The 19,214-nt window shown below is 39.7% G+C and overlaps 1 pseudogene; it reads right to left on the bottom strand.

The window, feature by feature from the left end:
• Positions 1 to 2,352: 2,352 nt before the first annotated feature.
• LOC110199236 (kelch-like ECH-associated protein 1 pseudogene) lies at positions 2,353 to 10,175 on the bottom strand (annotated as a pseudogene).
• Between the last annotated feature and the right edge of the window lie 9,039 nt (positions 10,176 to 19,214).

Here is a 19,214-nt window from a genome sequence, read left to right as displayed (position 1 = left end):
GTTCTTAGGGCCATTAACCATGTAGGTCCACTTTCCTTTTTTCAGGTATCATAAAACAGGGAGCAGTATGTCAGATTTTAAAGAAACTTGAATTTCATATTGACAAAAATCACAATTTTGATTGTTGTCATTGAATGTCCTATTATCTTCTTTGTTGAACTTCGTCCTGCATATCCTGAGAGATCTGAATGACTTTACATTTCCATGTTTCCATTTTCTCCTAACCACAAATAAGCAAGGGAAAATATTGTGTGCATTTTTTTATTATGAAAGCTTTTGTGAAATACTATGATGCATTAAGGGCCACTGAGGCTGACACCATTTAGTGTGTGACTTAAATTCTGACTCTTTTATAGAATCAGGAAATGTTACTAACCCTTGACTTAAAATCTGACAGTTTTATTGACCATTATTACATCTGGTGTGCTTCACTTTGTTAATCTCACTCATCTCTGACTTCCTGCATAATAATTGGAAAAGATATTAGGGATGACATTTATATCTAAGGATACAGTTGATCATTCTATTAGTGCTGTGGAGAATGCTCACTAAGGCCCATCAGGTAAATAACTTATGGGCTGTGAACTGAAGTAGGAAGAGCCTATAAAATGGAGTTCCAATTTTTATGCTCTTAAATAGCTCCTCGAACAGAAACAGATGTGCAAGACTATATTATGGATCACATTGCCAAGGTGAATGTGGATCTCATTGCTTGAGGGAACTTGATGGCTTCTCATGTCTTTTATTCAGTTGTGTAAATTGATGTGGAAATGTATTTTCTAAGTTATTGGTTTTTATATGGGAATATTCTAGGGGGGAAAAGTTTTCTGTTTAGAGTATTGGATAATTAGATTACAACTCTGGTCTCACTTTAGAAGCTGTTTTATTATTGTTATTATTATTCTCTTAAATTTTAAGAGGAGAAGAGGAAGGTAGAAGGAAGGACAAAAGCCCCTTGGAATTGATCTGGGAAGTTGTTTTTATTCTGAAACAAACAATTAAGTAGCACAAGAACAAGTCTCACCTTAAAAAAAATAAAATCGTCATGGAGTTGGGCATGGTGGCACAGGACTTAAATCCTTGCTGCTGTGTATGTTGAGGCTACTATATCCTTTGAGCTCAGGAGACTTGAGCTACAATAGGGCTGAAGCTACTGAGGTGTCCACACCAATTCTGGCATCAGCACAGTGAGCTCCCAGGAGAGGGGGGAGTCACCAAGCTGTCCAAGGAGGGGCAAATTGGCCCAGGTTGGAAATGGACCAGGTCAACAACAATCATTATCAAACAGCAATAGAATCGGCTGTTAATAGCCTGGCAAGATAAAGAGAAAAATCAAGTTGAAATAGCTTCAGGACACTGCACTAGACTCAATGCCAAAGAAGAAAAATGCTTATCAAACTTGTGGATAACAAAATACTGAGACAGATATCTGATACATTCCAAAACAAAAGCAGGATCCAAAAATATCTTCAAAGACTAGAACAACAAGACGAATCTAAGAGGATGAAATTTAACAGGGATAAATGTAAATGAGATCAATGAGAATCTGGATTTTTCAGTAGAAAGCTGTTCACAAATAAGCATGATATTTTACCTGGGTTAAGTAGGCAGGGTTTTTTTTTTTAATTACCATTGAATTTGAAAGACACACCCTCGTGCTGGAGGCCACGAAATTCTAAAGAAACTCAAGGTGATTGATTTTCTTGCTTTTTTATTTTCCCCCCTGAAAACACTAGTCTATTCTTTTTTTCAGTTAGAAAGTTACAAGGGAACTTACTTTAATGACTGTAGAGAGCCCAGAGATAATGTAACCCAGGATTTCTATGTACAACCCTCTTTCACACACACCCCAACCCTACAGTGTTCCTGCTAGCATCCTGGCACCAAACCCGTTCTGCTCAGCACAGGGACTTCAGAAAGGAAGAGAGCTAGATTCCTTTGCAGTGGCCTGGATCCTACTCCCGCCTCCTTGAAACAGTTCCCTTCTGCAGACAAACTCTCTTCCATAGGTGCACTGGATGCTAGTACCCTTAAAAGTCCTCCCCTTGCCCAACTACCTCCCCGGCAACACATTTTTCTAATGTTCTCAGGGCCAAAGTGGCAAAATCAAAGGTTCCTGTGATGGCTTCTGCTTTGTTATTTTAACATTGAATTGTTATTTTAGCCTCTGATTTTGGAAATGATGTTTTTTTGCTTTGTTTCTCATTTTCATACAAAAAACCCAACTGACAATTTTACCTAAGAGATAACAATTCTTTAATAGGTGCAGTTGTATTTTCTGCTTGCAACAATCTGCTTTCAACAAGGTTCCGTGGTCACAGTCAACCCTACTTTGGTCAGAGGTCATATGTGTCACCTTACTCCAGTGGCTGTGGCTGGGTCATGGCATTTCATGCGATCCAGAAATGTGTGTCCATCATATCAACCAAGGACATAGATCTTACAGTGACCCTAAGTGTGCTCTGTCAATGTTTCATAGGGGCCACAAAAGGCCAGGTCTTCATTTCCACATCCTGTCTTTCCATACCGTTCAACTGGATAGCTCCCTGTAACATAGATGCAGTTGTGCTGAGCACAGACACCTGACCTACTTTGGATGGTGTTCATAGACGTGATCATCTGCCACTCTCTGAGTAGTAGCACTCAGCAGAATTGAGGTGGTTTGTTCCATCAAAGCCTGCATAGGGCAGGTAATTCTGGACAGTCACTCCCACCCTGATTCTTTGTGTCAGCATTGGTGCCACTAAGTGCCATTTATCCCATTCTGGCTCATACCTCTTCCACTGTTGTGGCAAATGCAGCTACAGGAGCCCAAATGCACAGATGAAGCTATCAGTGACACCAACCCAATATGATTCTAGGGCACACTCATGGGTGCAAAGGGGGACCACTGATTGGTCATAGGATTGTAGCAGTCAAGGGCATCAGAGTCTGTGCTGCCATTTGGAAAACTGTTCCTTTCTCTCACAGCATATAGCAGCCCACCCACCACACAATTTGCTAGGCCACTTCAAAGCACCTGTGGGTCTGCAAGGTGGAGCCAGGCACCATCACAAAGGTTGTAGACCACCAGGTAGCTCAGTGACTGTTGGAAGTAGTCACTTGCTACATAGATGACCTGACCTATCTTGGGTGCCTGGCAGGGCATCGCCTGGGTGGGCTTGTGCAAGGTGAAATCCTGAAAGATCTTAACCAGATAGTCCTTACAACACAAGTCTGATTAGAGGATTACATTTTTGCAGCTACATTTCTAGGAAGTGGAGAGTGAGGGAGTGACAACAGAGAGCACAAAGGAAAATTTGAATGTGGAAGCCCCACTACCTCCCAGTCACATTGGATCCAGCTAATGCAGGCATAGGAGACCTTGAACTCACAGGGCACACTGAGCTTGTCCTAAGTGATCAGTGTAACTAGTTGACAATGAGACACATTAAGGAATTCCTCTTGCTTTGTTACCTCCCTGACGCACTGACAGAGCTCAGCACAGCCAATTTGCTCAGCAAAGTTGGCAATACCAGTGGCAATTGCTGAGTCCAGCTGCTGCACCAAAAAGTCACTGCAGGCCTGCACTACACCGTCAATCTGGTACATAACTGCCCCATTCATCACATGCATCATTTCTCCCCCTGGAGATAGAAGCAGTATAGGCAAACTCTATGAGTCATTCTATCACCTTGGGGTGGATGCCCTTGACAGAGACCACTTCCATGTCCTGCTCCTGCAGCCCACTGGTGAACATGGCCTTGAAAGCTGGGCAGGAGGAGGCAAGTACCACTTTATGAGCCATAAATTGGGCAGTAGGCACATCATCACATTTGACCTGCAGAGTCATATCACATAGCTGCAGCTCATTCATGATGCCAAAGGCCTGTCTGGTGTGGTCCTCTAGGGTATAGCTGAAGGTTCAGTTGCTATGCTGGAAGGTGTCACCTCCACCTTGCACTCCATGGCATACATCACTGCATTGCTGCTCCCTGCCCCCCAGGGCACTGGGACAGAAGGGAAAAAGAATAGGCACCAGGAACATCCCTGCTGTGCCTGGACACTGGCTGCATCAGCCTCTTAAAAAACTTTGCCATCACCAGGAGTTACCCACCCAGCTACGGCTGATCACTGTTCCTCCTCCTCCTCTGTCTCTGCCTCCTGGGCTCTGGTAGGGTAGGGATTAATTTTCAAGCTATCTCAAGGAGCAGATTCGAAAACAGCAGAAAAATCACAAATGAAGCTTATATCAAAAAAAGTGCAATTGAGAAGACATCAGCTATTATTAATTTCCCCGCCAACTTTTTGGTCTCTATGAAGCCTTGATGAACATGACTTAGAACACCTATAGTACATCTTGATGGAAACATGAGGAAAGAATGGTCAAATTTTCACAAATGAAATTCCTATAGCAGGCAACACTTTATGGTCATGCAACTGACTGAAGGATAAAGGAAAGATAAACTCTTACTGTGTCTGTTGTTTATTAATTTTTAAAAGCACTTGACTCAACAGAACCAAATATATCCTTGAAGGCTTTTCTTAAAGTGTTTCCAACACCTCATGAAAATAAAAACTAACTTCTGCTTCCGGGAGCCAAGATGGTGGAGTAAAAGGTAGTCGCTCTCACCCTCCACTATCAACATCTGAAAACCCAGAAAATATCACCCCAAGAAAAAAAAACCAACCCTGGAACAGCTGAACTAGAAGAAAGATGGGGAACAGCAGTGCAGCAGCCCAGCAAACTGGTCTCCCAGTGCCTCAGCAAAAATAAGGGAAGCAGCACTACCAAGGGCCCCAGGTGGATAAGCACCCTGCAGCATTCATCTGAAAGGAACTGAAGAAAACAACCTAGAGTCTTCCTAAAGACCCAGCCTTGCTGATTCCAACTCAACACCAGGTAAGCTGTCAGAACCCTACAGCCTCCGACTGTCAACCAGGAAGATATCCTGAAGCCCAGGTGGGAGAGCAGGCAAACACCAACACCTGGACCTCTCAGTGCCTCAGTGAGGGCAGGGGAACTGATGGAAACTAGCTCAGAAAATCACCAGGTGCCTCGGCACTCTACCGCAAAGGAATTTCCCAGTGCATTAGCAGAAACGAGGGAAGCAGCATTGCAAGGGGCCCCAGGCAGATAAACACCCTGCAGCACGCATCTAAAAGGAGCTGAAGAAATCTAAAGGAAAGGAAAAGCAGGCAACCTAGAATTGCTTGAAAGTTCCAGCCTTGCAGATTCCAGCCCAACCCCAGGTAAGCTGCCAAAACCCTACAGCCTCCAATTGCCAACATAAGAGGCCCCAGCACACAAAGCCAGTGACCAAGACCTAGGCTCCTAACACAAGAAGCTTGGGTCAGTGCCCTTTGTTCCCCAGCAGGAGAGCTTAATCTCTTTAAAGGCCAGGGAATAAAGAAACCATGAGTAAAAAGAAATGTACCATAGATTCATATTATGAGAAGAGTGGAGATCAAGACAGAAATTCTGAAGAGGACAACATTGTCAACAAACCCACATCTGCAGCATCAAAAGGGAATATGAACTGGTCTGAAGCCCAAAAAGCCTTCTTAGAAGAGCTCAAGAAGGATTTTAAAAGTCTAATGAGAGAGGTAGAAGAGTCCTTAAAAAACAATTGGCCAATTGGAAAAAAAGTACACTGAAGAAAACAAATCCCTTAAAAATACAATTGGCCAATTGAAGAAGGAAGTACAAAAACTAACAGAAGAAAACAATCTGTTAAAAACTAGAATTGGACAAATGGAAACTAATGACTCTATGAGAGAGCAAGAATCAGTCAAACAGAAACAAAAAAATGAAAAAATGGATGAAAACATAAAATACCTCATCGGTAAAAAAACCAACCTGGAAAATCGATCCAGGAGAGACAATTTAAAAATCATTGGACTACCTGAAAATCATGATAAAAAAAAAGCCTGGACAGTATCTTTTAGGAAATCATAAAGGAAAACTGCCTGGAAGTCCTAGAACCAGAAGGTAAAATAACCATAGAAAGAATATACATCACCACCTGAAAGAGATTCCAAATTGACAATGCCAAGGAATATAATAGCAAAATTCCAAAATTACCAGATGAAAGAGAAGGTGCTGCAAGCAGCCAGAAAGAAACAATTTAAATATCATGGAACCATAGTCAGGATTACACAGGACCTTGCAGCTTCTACATTAAAAGACCAAGGGTGTGGAACATGATATTCATAAGGCAAAGGAGCTTGGATTGCAGCCAAGGATCAACTACCCTGCAAAAATGAGCATGATTTTTCAAGGGAGGAGATGGATATTCAACAAAATAGGGGACTTCCAAACCTTCCTCATAAAAAGACCAGAGCTCAACAAAAAATTTGATCTTCAAGTACAAGATTCAAGAAAGACATGAAAAGGTAAATGGGACAGAAAGATGCAAAATGTTGTTAATAAGGGGACTGTTTACATCCCTACAAGGGAAGATGACACTTGTAACTCTTGAAACTGTTTGTTATTACACCATGTTAAAGGAGTATACATAAAGGGGTGGATATTAGTTGACTTTGATGTAATGATAAAAAAAATCTAATCAAGTGGGTTAAATGGATCCAAGTAAGTGGATTAGTCTGATCTTAGAAAATGTACTGAGAAAGGAGGAGGCAGACAAGGGTAAATTACATTACAGGAAAAGACAGAAAATCCTATTACAGCAGAGGGAAAGAAGGGAGGGGGTGAGCATTATTTGAACCTTGTTCCCATCAGATTTGGCTCAGGAAGGGAATAACGTAATCAGTTAGGTAAGGAAGGGAATAACGTAATCAGTTAGGTATGGAAATCTAACTTGCCATATGGGCAGTAGGAGGGAAAAGGGGAAACAAAAGGGAGAGGGGAGGGAAGGTGGGGGTGAAGGGGAAGAGGAAGGGGGATAATAGAAGGGAAGAGAGACTGAAGGAGGCAGTGGTCAAAAGCAAAGTACTGGTGAGGGGGGAAGGGAGAGAGGAGAAAGAAAAGCATAAACAGGGAAAAAAGGATGGAGAAAAAGACACAGACATAATCATAACTGTGAAAGTTGAATCACTATCTTTTTTCTCTCTTCTGATGAGTTTTGTTTCCTCTTTCTGATGGTTCCTTCTATTGGTTTTAATTTTTACTTATAACTTCATTAATGTGAAAATATGTTTAATAGGAATGTAAATGTATAGCCTACATCAGATTGTGCACCGTCTTGGGGAGGGTGGTGGGAGGAAGGGGGAAAAAAATTTTAAACTCAAAAGCATATGGAAGTGATTGTTGATAAATAAAAATAAATTAATAAAATTTTGAAAAAGAAAAGAAAAACTAAAATTGTAGAGGTTGCATGGTATAATTTATGAGCAGTACACTTGGAATTATATATCCTGCCACTTATAAGCTGTCTGACCAATGAAACATCTCTAAGCTTCTTTAAACTTCAGCTTCTTCATGTGTCAAGTAGGGATGATAATAGTTCTAATAGCTACATCCCAAGGATGTTGTGAAGATGAAAGGAGATAATGTATATTAGGTACCTTAAGACTTTATAGTAACAATATAAAATAATACAAGCATAATGGAACCATCAGGCATTGAATAGTAATATAATAAAACCACAAGGATTAATAATAATAATAATAATAACTAACATTTATATAGCACTTACTATGTGCTAGGCATTGTTTTACAGTTGTTATCTTATTTAATCCTCATCACCATCTTGGGAGATGGGTGCTATTATTATCCTCATTTTACAGATGAGGAAACTGAGGCAGACAGAAGTTAAGTGTCACACCAGGGTCACACCTCTAGGAAGTGTCTGAGGCTGGATTTTAATTCAACTTCCTGACTCTAGGCCCCTCACTCTATCTTTTTTTTTTTTGGCTAGGCAATGGGGTTAAGTGACTTACCCAGGGTTACACAGCCAGTAAGTGTCAGGTGTCTGAGGTCGGATTTGAACTCAGGTACCCCTGACTCCAAAGCCAGTGCTCTATCCACTTTGCCACCCAGCTGCTCCATTCACTCTATCTATTGTACCACCTGGCAGAAATTATTATTATAAGACTCAATGACAAATGCAACTAGGAGGATACTTGTGTTCAATGATCATCTTACTGTCAACATCAAGCAAGGTATAAAACAGGTGGGTGGGTGTATGCTCACCTTAGCTGTTTGACAGTGTTAGGGCAGATGCCTTACACAAAGAAGTCTGAGTCCAAACACAAAGATAATTCTCTGTGAAGGGTGTGATTCTTCACCTGCTATCATTTTTTTTCCAGGTGACCAGTATTCTTATGGGGATACTCTATAACTATAAATCACACAACACCAAGATCTCCATTTAAAGTAATTCAAATGGCAAAGGGAAGACCCATTGTTGTTGTAAATATGCTAGAGCATATTTCCAAAGTTCACTTGTACACAAAGCGTGGGACAAAAGAAACCATTGAAGACCTATATAATGAGGCAAGGGGTAGACCAGTAATGTAGGAAGAATAAGAGACATATATCCCTAATGCATCTTGTCATCTGCCCTCACTGCCAAGGACCACCATAAAGACAATGGACAATGTCCCCTTCTCAGGAAATAATAATCAAATCATCATTATAATTACTAAGAAAAGGTTATAGCAATTGACTGCCCTGTGACTCCACTCACAATCCCTACGACTACCCTTCTAAATCCTTCCTTCTCTGGCAATCAGTCCTCAATATGTCCCCAGTACAGGGATTCCCAAGTTGTAGTACATGTCTTCACAAAAGGAAGCTTGAGCTTCTTGAAGGAAATGAGGGATTTAATGAGGCAGAAGTGAAGAAGAGGAGAGAGTGGGTCTAGGTATAGGGCACAACCTATGCTGAGGAATGGAGAAAGGTTATGGAGCGCTTTATGCAAGGAACAAAGGAGGCCTATTTGGCTGGAACTTAGAGTATAGGAAGGGGAATAATGAAGCTAGAAAGCTAGGTTGGGGCCAAACTGTGAAGGGCTTTGAAAGCTAAACAGAGGTATTCATATTTTATTCTTAAGAAAATAGTGAGGTAGTGAGGGGCAGCTAGGTGGCACAGTGGATAGAGCACCGGTCCTGAAGTCAAGAGGACCTGAGTTCAAATCCGGCCTCAGACCAAACACTTGACACTTACTAGCTGTGTGATCCTGGGCAAGTCACTTAACCCCAATTGCCTAAATATAAAAAATAGTGAGACACTGTAGTTTATTGAGTACAGGAGTGATGTGATCATGTCTACATTTAAGGAAAATCACTTTGATAGCTGCATGGAGAATGGACTAGAGTGAGGAAGGCCAATTAGAAGTCAGTAGTTTAGGTGAGAGGAGATGAAGACCTGAATTAAGATGGGAGCTGTAAGTTGAGAGAAGGGGTAAGAAATAAGAAGTTATGGAGATAGAAACTAGGATTTCATACCTGATGGGCTATGTGTAGTGAGGGAGAGGGAGAGTGAAAAATCAAGGATAATGATGAGGTTAGGAACCTGGGAGACTAAAGAATGTTTGTAGCTTTGACAGAAATGGGGAAGTTTAAGAGAAGCAGTAGATTTTCAGGGAAAAATGATTAGGTTGTTTGTTTTTTTTCTTTTTCCAGACATGTTGAGTCTGGGATATTTCCAGGACATCCAGTTTGAAATATCTACTAGGCAGTTGGTGATGCAGGACAGAAGTCCCCAGGGGAGGGACTGGAATTAAATATATACATCTGGGAATCATTTGCCTAAAGATGATAATTAAACCCTTGGGACTTGATGAGTATAGCTCATGTAAGCTCTGAGGATACTTAACCCAACTCTCACTCTCACAAATTAGTTTAGGTTCCCAGATTAAGGTTACATCTCTCTTTCAGGGTGCTAGGAACACCCCTTAGGAATCAGGAGTCATTCTCTAACGCCCTAAGCTCTAATATCCATTGCTGTGCTTCTACCCCAGACTGTCGATTGAGAATCATTTTAGCCAGCCTTATGTAGCTTCAAAAAAGGGTAAGAATAGTTACAAAATAGGTACAAAAGATCCCTCCCCAAAGTCTCTCCTACAAGTACATATGACATTTAAGAGAAAGTGGCCTTAAGCTTAGAAAGCAACAACAAAGGGTTACTCAGCTTCTGGTTGGTAAGCATTTTTTTTCTCTTATTTGCCAGGCTTCCAATGGAGCTGTGACTCTACATCCACTCTGTCACTGGCTCTCAGTGTAGTCTCCATAGCTGATGTATTAATGAATCTAGGACAGGATGGGAAATCCAACATCTTCCAGACTTTTCAAAGTTTGCAAGGTCATTCTCTAGCCAAATGGGGGATAGGGAAAAGTAGAACTAGAAGGACTGAATCCAAACTTCACAGACCAAGAGGTTTAGATTCAGTCAAAGAGCTGCACTTGAGGACCTAGAGGGCCACATGTGGCCTCTAGGCCCTAGGTTCTTTACCCCTACCCTAGGGTATAACTATGTTTTCTCGGCCTACTTGAACCCACTTCTGGTCACTCCACTTTCAAGTACTTTTCCAACTTAGTTTAAAACCTGTGATTGATTTTGATTGAAACTAAAGCTTATGATTGACATTGATTGATTATACTCTAGGCCATCTTATCACTAGTTACTTTACATGGGTTGAGGTGACTTGATTGAGTAAATCACTCAACATAAAGTCACCATGAGAGTGTAAAGAGAAAAGAGAAGGCCCAGGATGTAGCCCTGGGGAACACCAACCTATAGAGAATATGATATGGATGATTAAGCAGCAAAGGAGACTGAGATGTAGTGGTCAGACAAGGAAGAGAACCAGGAAAGAGAGAAAAGACTATGCAGGAGAAGAGGGCGGTGAGCAGTGTCAAACTCAACAGAGAGATAAAGGATGAGAACCCGAGGAAAGACATCAGACTGAGGAATTTAGAAAAGACTATTGATAGATTGAAATTATTCCTGTCTAAAATTTGGAGAGAAAATTAGAGACATTTTGTACTTAATGATGCAAGAAGAATCCATGCAGTCTGAAGGCCAGTAATTGTGATGACACTTCTATAATGACATGTTTTCTGTAACTATAAGAATACTTGAAATCTCTCATTTTCATTCCCACTTTTCATTTCCACAAGGTCTTAGTAATTTCTCATCTAGACAATTGACACAGCCTCCTCAATCATTTCCCTTCCAAACTCCACAGTCTCTTTGCTCTAATCAGCCACAGTAATTTTCCCCAGGTCATCTAACTCTTCTCAACAGTTGTCTGCTGAAAAGTTTAAACTTAGCTTTCAGGGGCGTGCGCAGTTTGAATCCAATCTCCCTTGCCAACCCCACTTTCTTGCACCCTGATTTTTCCAGATGGCGTATGTCAAAATTCCACCCATCTTTTAAGGCCTAGTTTTTGCATTAAGCCTTCCCTGCTCCCTCTATAAGTTGTTTCTGAAGTGCCATTTTACTTCATTCGTGACTTTTCTTTCATTCATCATGGTCACTTTTGTTTTATTGTTGTTCATGTACATGTCTTATTTTCTATTCTAGACTATAGATTTCTGAAAGTCAGGAGCTAGATGTAGCTAGGTGGCACAATACATACAGCTCTGGACCTGAAGTCAGGAAAACTAGAGTTCAAATCTACTTTCAGATATTTATTAGTTGCATGAAACTGGACAAATCACTTAACCTCCATCTACCTCAGTTTTCTCCTGTAAAATGGTGATAATAGCATCTTCCCCAGAGTTGTTGTAAGGATAAAATGAGATAATATTTGTAAAGTACTTTGATATTCATCTCACAAAGCACCTAGCATAGTGTGTTTCATGTAGAATTTTCTCAATAAATATTATTTTAATAAGTGAATATGAATCATCTCAGAATGCACATAAATAATCAAATGACTAGTGTAATCAGCTACACCACAGACATCTAGATAATTCAGTGAATAGAGCACTTGACCTAAAGTCAAGAAAACATAAGTTCAAATCTGAGCTCAGAGACTTATTAAGCTGTGTGACCGTGGACAAGTCATTTAACTTCTGTTTGCCTCAGTTTCCTCATCTGTAAATGGGAAAAGTAATGCCTACCTCCCAGGGTTGTTGTGAGAATCAAATGAGATAATAATTAGGAAGCAATTAATTAAGCACAGTGCCTGGCACGTCATAACTGCTGTATAAAAGTTGGCTATTGTTATTAGTCACCTATTTTGTGGTGAGCTAAGAAGCTTCAACAACATATTTTTAATGCTATCTTGGAGATTTTTTTTTACCAATCATTAGAATCTTTTGTCTTGCAACATTCAATCTTTTTCTATTTCTATACTGTCCAAAAAATGCTGCATTATTGGTCAGTATAGAAGGAACCATAAACTCACACCTGGCAATAAAAACACACTCCCCTGGCGTGGTGAACAGGTTCTTCCAAAACATCAGAGAAGCATCTTATTGTAAAGCTTTTCACCGCCAGTAAAGAAACTACTAGATGAAATTGTGTAAACTTCTCAGCATGGCGCTCCTGTAAGATGGTAATACTTTTTGCCCTCTCCTTGTCCACTCTATTCTGCCTCACATAAGAATTTTCTTACATCTTCTTCTCTAAGAACTTGAATGACATTAAAGATGATTTTTAATAACTGACAACCAGATTCTTCTTTTTTTTTTCCCTTTTGATTATTTTAGACAGGAATTTAAAATGGAATTTCACATTTTATCTTATTTCCTTCAAACTCCAAATACCATCATTTCTACTTCATAGAAAATTATTCTGTATGATGTCTCAAAGTAGATTTATGGTTCAGTCCCTAGCACAATACCCTGCACATAGAAGATACTCCATAAAGATCCATTGGTTTCATTTATGATACCTCTGAACTTTTTCAGTTCTCATTTCTAGCAGCTGGCCTATCAAATCTAGCTAGTTATTACTCAAAATGAAACCCTTTAATCCACCTGCTCCCACTCATATGCTACTCAACAGAGCTGTAGAAAGTTATATAACCATCCTAACTGAATCTATTACAAATCTCAATTAATCTAATCTCAATTGGACTCTCACTGCATCAAGGCATTTTTTTTTATTCCTTTTCATTAATTCTCTATCCTGCTCCCCCCAGTATCTCTTCTAAACCTTCTCTTCACTCCTTAAGCCTCTTATACCACTGTCTCAGCTGAGAACTTTGCCTCTTATTTTTGCAATGGGGTCCAGCACATGTGCAGAGTACCTGGAACGGTGTTTCTCCATATGAATAAACTGGGGAGCCTGTTTCCAGGAGAAACACGATGATGTATAAAGAAAGTACCATTCATATACATTCTGTAACTGGTTGTGGCCAGCCAAGCACAGGTAGAAAAGTAGGCCATTGGGCTGCAGAGGCATTCAAAATGGCCTGCCAGGTTCAACTCCCCTTTTTTCCTTCTTTTGCCTTTCTCTCTTTTGGTTTCATTTGGTCACTCCTTAGATCACAGTGTCTGGTGAGAGACCATGACCATCTTGAGAGTTTAGAAAGGTCAAGAGAATAAATTACAGGAATTTGGGAGTCATAGGCTGGCATCAGTGTCCTTAGAATCAAAGGCCTGAATTTTGAGACTCAGTGGTATCTGCAACTTGGGATCATCCAGAAATTGTGCTGCAACGGGGCATGATTGCGGAGGGACTAATACCGTATGGAAACTGAGATAAGTTTTGAGCCTTTTCCCCCAGAGACCAAGGTAGTAGAGGAGACAGTATGATTCCTTAAAAGTATTGGAGGAAATGTTTTTGTTGTTGTTGTTGTTGGGGTTTTTTTGCTATATCTTTGAGGAAAATATCTCTCTGTAAAATCTAATTACTATTAAATGGAACTTGGGTGCTGGTCACTAGCCTTCTAAGAAGAAGGATAAAAGATGGCGGAAGCTCAAGCAATGGCAGTAGAGGGGAAAAAATGCACAAAACTCTCAGAATACCTCATAACCTAGAAGGGGAGGTGAAGCCTGCCTGGTGAGGGTGCATTATAGGCTTTGGCATCAGTACAAAGACAGGGAAATAGAAGATGGAGTTCTGAATGTGAGGAACAGAGAGAAGGACAATTTGTCTGAACTGTAGTAATGCTGAAAGAGAAATAATGTATGATATTCTGAAGGGCAAATCTTATTCAGGGCCCTCATTTCTTTCTCTGTATATTGCCTTTCTTGGTGACCTTATCAGCTTTCATGAGTTAATTATCCTCTCTAATATGAGTACTGATGACTCTTATATTGATATATTTAGCCCTTTTCTCTCCTGAGCCTCAGTTCCACATCACTAATGACTTATTAGACATTTTGAACCTGCATATCCTGCAGGCAATGCTGGGTCAGATATGTACTTGTTTGTAAAATCTTACAAAGCTGCATCATTTCATTAAGCAGAGAGAAGCAGTGGAGGGTAAATCTTGGGCCTTATTGATGCCAAAAAACTAACCAAGAAAAAAATGATAGCTATCAACCTATCCCACCATACAAAATCTTTATGAGCTACCTCTACATGAACTGAGAGCTTCCTCAGGGAAGGTTTTAGAAAGGGACAAGCAAATGTTCACAAATCCTAGTCAGGGATAAACCACATCTTTAACATCGTTCAGTTGACTGAATGATGTAGAAAACATAAAATTCCATTATTGTGCTTATTATTTGGTGATTTTGAAAAAGCATTCGACTCATACCACCTTACAGGCTCTTTCACAAGGTGTTTCCAATCCATATATCAAGGTCATCAAAGTACCTCACATCATATATCTAATTAATTGTCAGATCTTGTTTCTACCACCACCATATCTTTTCCCTTCTCCCCATTCACACAGCCACCACCCTTGTTCATATGTCATTCATTTTTAACCAGGCTATTGAAGAGCTTTCTAGTTGGTATCCCTGCCTCGTAGCTTTCCTTACTACAATTCATTGTCCACACAGTTGCCAACATGCTTTTCATCAAATACAGATCTAACTATGTCACTCCTCTACTCGATAAATTCTGCTCTTCTTGAGTCTTGTCTGACTCTTTGTGACCCCATTTTGGGTTTTCTTGGCAGAGATACTACAGTGGTTTGCCATTTCCTTCTCTAACTTATTTTATAGGTGAGGAAACTGAGGCAAACAGGGTTAAGTGACTTACCCAGGGTCACACAGCTAGTAAGTGTCTGAGACCAGATTTGAACTCAATTCTTTCCAACTCTATCCATTGTGCCACCTAGCTGCCCCCAATAAACTCTAATGATTCCTATTGTCTCTAGGATCTAATATAAAGTTGTCTGCTTAGCATTTTAAGCCTATTACACCTTGACTTCTACCTATCTTTCCAGTCTCATTATATATTGTCCTTTATTGATTACATGGTGTTGATTAATTCACCCACTTTATGATCTAGTTAAACTAGGATTCTCTTCCTCACACACGATATTCTCTCACCTATTTCCACATCACCTGGAATGTACTCTTTTCATTCACACCTTTTGTAATCCCTAGTTTCCTTCAATACCCAATTCAAGTGCCTTCCTCTACATGAAAGTTTTCCTGCTCCCCTAAAAATTACCTTGTATCTTTTGTATACATCTAGACATATCATACACACATTTCCTCCCACGCTAGAATGTAAGCTTCTTGAGAACAAGTACTGTTTCACTTTTTCCTTTGTGTTTTCTGCACGTAGCACAGTACCTGACACTTAATAAATGAATACTTGCTTATTGATTCCACTGGGCTACAACACTGGACACATTGACTTTTTTCTGCCTTTGAGTTTTTCATGCTTCCTATTTTTTTTTATTGATTTAATTATTATATTTTAATTAATTAATTAATTAGTCTTATTATTAATTTTTCTGCTCCTCAGTTACTTCAGAGGATGGTCACTCAGTGGATCTTGGTATGCGAAATGAAATTGAGGAGAAAGGATTCTACACTGAGAATTTTCATTCGGCATCATGGGTTTTCAGAGGAGATGATGAAAATTCTGAAAGTAGTCCTAGATGTCTTAGTAAAAAACCCCAACCAGTAGCTGGTAAGTATTGGACATTGTGGTGATCTTGACTCCAGAGGACTGATAATGAAGCAAACCTCCATCCTCTTGGTAAAGAGTATGGAGGACTACAGTTGCAGAACAAAATGGTCAGACGTAGTCATTGTATCAGTTGTTTTCATTACCTGTATTCCTTTCTTCCAAAGGAGGATTTCATGATGGGGGCTAAAAGTGGGTTGTTATTAGGAGATGAAAGTATTTTGTCCTTGTCATTCCATAAATCATCCATTGAAAACCTATCTGATATGGAATTCTTTCAGAAATCTTTTTATTTTTACAAGGGATGCTAGGTAATGGGGTTAAGTGACTTGCCCAGGATCACACAGCTAGTGTCTGAGGCTAGATTTGAACTCAGGTCCTCCTGACTCCAAGGCTGGAGCTCTATTCATTTCACCACCTAGCTGTCCCTAGAAGTCTTTTAATGTAGCAGTTGTTGTAGGCTAGTTTTTATTTGAAACTGGAATGAAATGAGACTTTTAGATCATTGAACAGTTAACAAAAGGGTTTTCTTAGCTATCACATGGAAAAGATACTCAGGAAGGATACCCCACTGGAGCAAAGATAGACATGGTATTCCTGATGTTTATACAAAACCACATCTGGTCAATAGGTCAGGGTGCGATGAATCACACAGTCATAAAACATCTGGCCAAGCCTGATGGGCACTGCTACTGTCCTTTTTTATGCCCTTAATTTACCAGGAACCACCATCAATGGGTTTGAGCCTCAGTTTCCTAGGCTAACCAATTGTCAAGGAGAGCTTTCTTGCCTTTTAGGAAAACACAACAAACAAACAAACAAACAAACAAACCCTAGCCTAGTCTATATGGCAGTAACCTAGAGAGATATTTTTCCTAGCACACTAGTAGATAGCAGTGCAGTACTTGGGCTTTCTATCTGTTGTTCCTTTCTCTTACTAGATGACACATCCATTTTAGTAAACCACACTAGGTTTAAGTGGCTGATAATCAAAAGGGTTACCCCATTGTAGAATGTTGGCATTTTAATGGGAATCAGACTTAGACCTAAAGAAGCAAATTCTAATGGTGAGATTTGAGACATCAACTGGTAAAGACAGAAGAATTTCTTTGGGCATGGGTTATTCTTTATAGCCCTGACACCATAAAGGGTAGGCCATTGCCTAGTCCAGCACATTGTCAGAACAGGATACAAGAAAGAGAACTGGCTTTGAATCAGAAGCCTTTAGGCAAGTCACTAACCTCTCAGAGCTTTAGTTTTCTCATTTGTAAAATAGGGATCTTGGATTAAACAGTCTCTGTGTTCTTGTCCAGATCCTGGTTGATCCATCTTAAGATGGAACTCTAAAATGTTATTCTCAAGAAAAATGAGAAGACATTTATGTTTTACTATCAGCAACAAGCTATGTGAAGCTGTAGGAGAAAAAAAAGCTTGGTATATTTTCAAGTGGAAGCATTTTCATGTGTATATGGAAACATTTACTCTCCTTGTAAATGTTTGCTTCCGATAATTAGATAGTCCCAAAGGAGATATTATTTACAGAGATAGATTATTTGAAAATTAATATACATAGTTTGTGCTATAGGTTTTTTAGCAAACTGTTGGCAATCAGAGGTTATTTACCAGATGGTAGCAAAGGGGAGCCAGGAATATAAATCTCAAAATATGTGAAAACTGCCATCAAAATGTAAGGAGGAATATGTTGCAAAGTATTTTGATTGCCTCCTCTCCCAAAGGAGGATGCTAAAGTTGAGCGGACCATTTAAAGTCTTTATTGAAGTACCTATACTTTAACAAGTACTACTGACAGTGAGTTTGCCTGATTGCAGAGCAACCTTGAAAGCAATTGCTATTTTAGCAGTCCCATAGTATAGAAACAAAACAAAACAATCATACTTTGATTTGAATAGAACACTAAAAGGGGACCATTACCAGATATCTGTTGGACAATCAATCTGTCAAAAGCAGGAGGTATTATGAAGAGCAAATTGGAGAGAGTGGGAAGTTTTGATTTGTAATTTGCACGAATTCTATGGTTCGTCAGAGAGCAGTTTTCTATTTTCTCCTCATCCTGATTAGTTTTCAGCCAATAACCATCAATTAAAATCTTTCTCTCTAAGTCCTTGAGTTTCTCACCTCATCTCTTATATTAAATTGAGATTAAACCCTTGGAAGTCCAGGGAAAGTCGTGCAAAAATGACTGGTTAATGGTACACAGAAGAAAAGTCAGCAATTCCAGCCTTTTCAAAAGCATAGCATTGAACACAAAACATTAGATCCAGAACAGACCTTGGAGAACAAGCAGGAGACCTTGGCTCATTTCTTTTCCATAACTTCACCATGATTCATCTGGTGTTGAATCGACTGATATCAACATTATATTTTTTCCCGATAATTTTGCAAAGTTAGAGTTAATTTCTTTATAGGAAAAATTATCTTTGGGGCAGCTAGGTGGCACAGTGGATAGAGTACCAGTCCTGGATTCAGGAGGACCTGAATTCAAATCTGGCCTCAGGCACATAACACTTACTAGCTGTGTGACCTTGGGCAAGTCACTTAACCCATTACCTAGCCAAAAAAATAAAAAATTATCTTTGCTGTCTTATTTTATTTACCTAACTGCTGCTGTTACATTGCAGCATATCTTCAGTGTGGAAATGGGTGTTTCATGGTCTTCATCTAAGGATTTTATTTCTTTATTTTCAGAAAATTGTAGATATTTTTTAAAAAAGCACTTTCTGACCAAGTTCAATTCAAGATTGATTGTACCACTGATTATCTGTAATTCCTCAGGCAGATGTCTTATTTGCCTCCTTGGTATAGCATAATAAAAATAATTGTTTACCTCAGAAAACTTCAATCAACAACTTGTATTTAATTAGTTCCCATGTGCCATGAACTTTGATAGGTGCTGGTGATACAAATAAAATGAATGAAAGAGCCTGTACTCACAAAGCACTTGCATTCTAATGGAGGAAACAAAAAGTATGTATACACAAGTATATTCAGAATAAATATAAGGAGAATAAATAAAAATAAATACCTCGTAAGGTAGTTGGGAGGGAAGGAACTAGCAGAATCAGGAAAGGCTTCAAGTACAGTGTGGTGATTGAGCTGTATCTAGATAGAAGAAAGAGAAGAATTCTACAAGGCAGGTGAGAAGGGAGTTCATTCCAAGCTTGGTAGATAGACAGTACCGAGGCATAGCTATGGGATACTGAGTACTGTGTATGGGAAATAAAAAGAAGGCTAGTTTGGCTGGGTCACAGAGCATGGAACA

This window comes from Phascolarctos cinereus, unplaced genomic scaffold, assembly GCF_003287225.1.
Source record: "Phascolarctos cinereus isolate Bilbo 61053 unplaced genomic scaffold, phaCin_HiC Scaffold_4;HRSCAF=312, whole genome shotgun sequence".
NCBI classification, from domain to species: Eukaryota; Metazoa; Chordata; class Mammalia; order Diprotodontia; family Phascolarctidae; genus Phascolarctos; species Phascolarctos cinereus.
The sequence above is the reverse complement of the archived record's forward strand: the minus strand, read 5'-3'. Positions and strand labels throughout refer to the sequence as shown.